We start from the raw sequence: 6,068 nt of genomic DNA on the forward strand, positions 1-6,068 counted from the left end.
CTTAAAAACTTGAAAATTCTCTATTTCCTTGCCAAATTTTGTCTCAAGACAGGTCACGTGTTTGGTCACGTGACATCCCCTACCACAAATAGTGTCTTTCATGACTCTACTTCATCGTTGCTTTACTTTATTTCCTATTTTGAACAATTTTTGCAATTAAAAAGAGAAGGCAAAGCTGATTATATGACCAGCCTCGATTTCATGCTGATATCCGATATTGCATGACAAAAACACCCCCTAATTCGGAACCTATACCACATTTCAACATTAAAAACTGCTCTGGGTTATTCAAGAGGTCTTTTGCTATTAAAATCCGGTGTCAAACCTTTTCTAACCTGTGAGTTGAACGAAACCCCTATTTTCCGGACTCTGCTACTGGACTATTAGAGCAATGATGTTTCGGCCCGCTAAGCCTAGTTTCAGGGGTGTGCGCTTTTCATTTTTTGTGTCAGGTGGCTTTGTTTTACTTAAAGACTTTACAACTTTAAAGATAGATTTCTATAAAATCATCAGTTTTCATTATTAATACTCTGATTTAAAGTATAATTTCTTGGATTCGGTAATATTTTTGAAGCACCAAAAGATGTAAATTTTGAGTTGATTGGTGACGGCGCACTGGTCAAAGACAAGCCTTGTATCTATTCGTTCGAATTGAGACTTTCGCATTTTCTTCAAGCTACGATATAAGAGCTAAATACATTTACCATAAATGTCAACGAGCAGAATGAAGGTTTAAAAAGTATCCTACATTCAACATAGCGCGTACAGTAATGCTCATGTGCCAAAATATTTTGCACCAAGTACTCTGCTCTCTGCGATATACTCAATCATTGTTCATATCTATTGTCGGATCTCTCATTCGTTCGGCGAGACGTTATATGTACGTACGTTGCAATGTTTTCCCCCAAAACACTACGATGTTTCAAAGCAAGAACCACTAAAATCTCCAAAAAACTTAATTACGATGTATTTCGTCCAAGAGAATTTTATAACAAATGTTTCCATCGAAATTTGCGTAAGACTTTGCAACGTGAAAGCGTACCGCGAGATCGTTCTTGTCTGCCATTTCCAAAATACAGGAGACCCAATCATTACCACAGCAAGACCAAAATTCTTTATTCAGCAATGCCACACAATAAATAGATAACGGGCCGAAACATCATCGCTTTCGAAGCGATATAGGCTTGTTACTAGTAATTTAGAAGTTTCAAGGATCTCTCGTTCGTAAAAACAACAAGTTTTATCTGCATCTGTATTTTTTCTTTATTCACTTCTCAGTTGCTGCTCCGCTCCTCTGGAACTTTCTACCTTCTTCAATTAGAGATATTTCCAGTTTATCTTTATTTAAATCTAAACTCAAGACTCATTTATTTAAGTTAGCTTTTTCTTTATAATCATATTAGTATATGTACTGTAGGATACCCTGGGAGCCCCACACGGCCTCTGGCACCCAGGGTAACTGTAGGACTCCATGCTGTCCAATTAAGAAATATTTGGACGAGGAAAATTCTGAGGACTGACAAAATTGGATGAGGCCTTGGGCTGAGTCAGATTTGGCAGTCAGAGGAATTTTTCGAGTCTAATTATTTCTTGATTGGGGAGCATGAAATCCCATTACCTATTAATTATATAGCTGCCTAATTAATCCCATATCAACAAGACCTGTCCCTAAGAAAATGATTGGACAGTTAGGTACCTATATGGGATTAATGAGAAGCTGTATTATTATTACTATTATTATCACAACATCTTAAAAACTGAAAGGGGTACTCTTTGGCGCTATTTCTAAATTGTTTCTAAATTTTATTTCTAAATTTCGATTTCAAAAATTTCAAAATGGCGCCACAACAACAGGAGTTGAATTATTTGAATATAATTTATAAATTTGTGGCTTTTGGTACATGGAAAGTTTACACTGTTCTTCCCACTGAGATTCAAAGTAATCTCTTATTTTCTAAGACATGGAGCTACACAGTTTTCATCCAATTTCGTGAGTAAGCTTACAGTTAAACATGGGATCGCAAAGCCTCAGGTTACAGTCTGTCATTTCGCATTTTACACATCTGTAAAATGCGAAATGACGGTTTCGCATTTTAAATATCTGTAAAACGCGAAATCCTCGTTTCACATTTTATTGTGTCGTTTCGTTTCGTGGTTTGATATAAGCCACAATGTAATAATGTAAGTGCACTGTGCTGAGTGCAGGAAGAATGTTTACATCAGCCGAAGCTTACGTTACATTAAGATAGAATTCTTTTTGTATTCAAGCAGTGAGCGCCAAAAACTGTTTTCTTGAAGAAAGGCTGTTGTACAAGGCTAAAATCTCGTTATTCAGAAAGTTTAACTTGTTTGGAAGTGGAGATGATCGATGAAAGCGATGACAGTCAAAGCAAAAATTTGAATCGAAAATGAGGTTTGGGCCTTCATTTGCTTATTTCCCATATATTTTCTATAAAAAAGCCTGACAAAGCAACATTCTAACACAAATGCAACAAAATATCTTTGTACAATTGAAAATACCGCTTCAAACAAGCATTTTATCATAGTACATCCGTTTCTAACTGTTTAGATAAAAAAGGTTTCGAGTTTTCTATTGACGATTAATGTGAAAGTACCGTGAGGTAGTGTAATCACAGGAAGCACAAAGAGCATGCAAATTTTCGATATCCTGGGAGTAAACGGAACAAGATAGCTAACAGGCGAGGTTAATATCTATTTTTGAAACGATTCTCAGTAAGTTGGCCCAAGCTGTTCAAACGTCGGTAGCCTTTAGCCACGACAAAAGCTTGGTCTACCTGTGATGGAGCTAAGGTAGATCTTGAGGGAACCATATTGCTCATATAGTCTCCACCACAGCCGCTTTCAGTGTCGTCACGCAACGCTTTCTCCCCTGCTCAGGGAACAATAACAACTACTTAATAAATTGCGTATAGGAAATACTACGCCTTTCCTCTGTTTTTCGCATTTCTTTGGTCTTGCGACAATCATTGTTGCCGTTAAGCAAAGAATGACCGAAAACAATGAAGTCAGAAAGAGAATGGTTAGCAAAGAAATGCGGCTTATTCACCTATTGGGCACTCTTAGTCCCAACGGGATTAATGAACGCTTTATTTTCAACTAACCTTCTCTTTTGTCTTTTGATTGTTTGTTTTTGTTTCCTTGCCTACCTTGCTCTCATTGGTTTCTTTTGTCTTATTCTATCATATATACACTCCTTTCTACCACCTCTTTCTCTTTTACTCCGACGAAGGACTAGCGTCCGAAACGTCAGTAAGTTTTTTCATCTTTTCACGGTGTATAATTTACCTTTTCATCATTACTGTTTCATTAGAAACACCGACGCAGCTCACACTAGTTTTTAGCTAGTTATATCTTTTTGTTTTCCAGATTATTGAGTCGGTTTCTCTAAGAAGAACGAAATACATTGAAATTCGAGTCAACAGTAATAAAGGTTAGTTATAATTTCTGTCATTGAATAAAGTGAAGGGAATACTGATTATCATCAATAATGATATTGATAATAACAATAATAGTAATAATGAATTTTATATTATTAATTAATGATATAATATTAATAATATTAGTATTAGTAATGAAAATACTAAAATAATAATAATTGATATTAATAACAATAATGATAAATAAGATAACTGTGATGCTAATCATATTGATCATGATAAAAGTAATAATAATAATAATAATAATAATAATAATGTTTTATAGTGATAGAGAAAAATGGATATTTCATCGATTATATATTAAAATAATATTAATGATGATACTACTTCTAGTAACAATAATACAGTAATAATCAATAATTATACTAGAGTGCAAACACTGTACCCATGAACCAGTACTATACAACTAGTTTTGTACTGCACCAGTTGCACTTTTTTATATAAAGCAACGGTTACGACAACGATTTCAAGGCATTGCTTACTAGTGTAACACCTGTCATGTAACATAATTTTTGAAATCGAAGTTTGTCCACTTAAATTATCTATTTTTGTTCCTGTTTAATAAATCTCTTTGGAATTGGACTAAATATTTAAACTACCAAGGTTAAACTTGTCCAGATACGTGATGGAAATATCATCTGAAATCATATTACATTGCTATATAAGGACCAGTCGTTTAGCTCCTTTTTGCGCAATCCATTCAGTCTTGTACTTAGTAGTGAACAAGGCTAAGGTTGGTGGTTCTGGTTGTACTGGAAGGTAGAGACCTCAGTAAGGACAGTGGCCGAGTAAGGAATACGTACAGATAACCACACCGACTAAAAACGACCTAGACAACCTTGCTCTACCTTAGTTTGTGTAAAACAATCAACACACGTACTTGTAGCTAGATTCTACGTACAGGAGGCACTATGAGCGAGCCGGCAGTCCAGGGGGAGGGGGGACGGGTGGTGAATAGGAGTATGCAGTTGTTGAACGTGTTCAGAAAACTTTGCGGCTCAGCTTGGGATCTTGTAGACCAAAATATTGTGTAAGCACTTACCACATCGTGTTTAATGGTCTTGCTCATAGTCTTTTTCGTTTCTGCTTTAGTTTCTGCTTTACTTCGGCAAAGAATCGCTCGAGTATTTTCTTTAGATCGGCTGGATCATTTCTCTCAATTCGTGTCATAGTTTGTTTTCTTCTCACTATTTCTTCCATATATTCAGCAAAAATGAAAATTCCGCCATTGAAAACTTGCGATTCAGCTGATGAATCACTCCGCATCAGGAAGATACGAAATGATGTTAATGATAATAATAATGTAAACTTTATTATGTTTTCCTAATTCCATCGTAAATCTCGCTATGTGTAGGCAATTTACGATTAGCTACTTGAATCTTTTACACATAAGTACATGAAAGATACTAAAAACATTAATCATTCATCAGACATTTTTTCGCATTTAGTTGTAGTGCCAAAGTTAAAACTTCATCAAGTCAGGGTTATCCCAGATTTTGTTTCTACAGCAAAATATATGATAGGTTGTTCGAATAGCAATGTTCATAGTTTTCCTTATTAGATATTTACGTTGGTTTTTGTCGAAACCTACATTTTCTAACATTTCAATAAATGTTGCACAATCACTAGAAAATACTCCGAGGGAACTTATTGAAAGATTAACAAACTTTACATGGCTATAATCACTATTTAAATCACTAATAAGTTTTTCATATTTTTCCTTCTTAATAATAATAATAATAATAATAATAATAATAATAATGATAATGATAATGATAATGATAATGATAATAATAATAATAATAATAATACAGACTTTATTTAAAGAGGATGTACACTTAATAGTGTAAATACACAAACAAACTTGTGGTCCTCTAAATTTAGTGAAGTCAACTACTGCGAACGTGATGGGAAAATAACAGCTTAGTGGGATTGATTTCATAAGCCAATGAAGAAGGAGAAAAATTGAGATGACGCATTTACTAAGAATTGTCACCCTGACCGACGTAAAGTTCATAATCAACAATGATTCAGCACCAGAAGTATGCTTTTTAGTGGCACGTATCAAGATTTCATGCATTTCTACAGTCATCTCTTTTTCGTGCTATTGTCTTAATCATTCATTCTGGCTTTCTAAAGTTTATGATTCTTCTATTTTATAAGGACTATTATTACATTTTTAGAACGAGTAAGCGATTTCACGATAGATATATCAGTTGTACGTAAGGTAAATAAGATCACTTTGTGACATATGCTGAAAACGCTCAATGACAATAAAATTAAATCGAAAATTTTGATGTAAGTTTGATTAACAACTTTGAACGAAATATCTTTATAAAAAACTGATATATTTAGTCAGTCTTGTAAATTGATTGAATACAATGCTGACCTTGTTCTGTCGAATTTCTTTTCAAAACTATGATACAGTCAACTCTCGTTACAGCGGACACCTTCGGGACCGTCACTTCATGTTCGTAATAGCGAGCGTCCGCAATAGCGAAAATTATTTACGGTCATTTCTTTGTCAGTATTTTTGTCGGGGATTTTTCTCCTGTCCGAAATAGCAAGGTGTCCGTAATATCGGGGTTGCCACAAGGCGAGAGTTGACTG

At 34.7% G+C, this 6,068-nt stretch overlaps 1 protein-coding gene across 1 annotated transcript in view; it reads right to left on the reverse strand.

Moving 5' to 3' along the window:
* LOC116304830 (uncharacterized) overlaps window positions 1-6,068 on the reverse strand; it is a 53,513-nt gene that overhangs the window by 43,647 nt on the left and 3,798 nt on the right. The window lies entirely within an intron of this gene.

The sequence above is a fragment of the Actinia tenebrosa genome, unplaced genomic scaffold (genome assembly GCF_029948245.1).
Source record: "Actinia tenebrosa isolate PJP-AT-01 unplaced genomic scaffold, QUT_ActTen_1.0 PGA_scaffold9__36_contigs__length_13948895, whole genome shotgun sequence".
NCBI lineage: Eukaryota > Metazoa > Cnidaria > Anthozoa > Actiniaria > Actiniidae > Actinia > Actinia tenebrosa.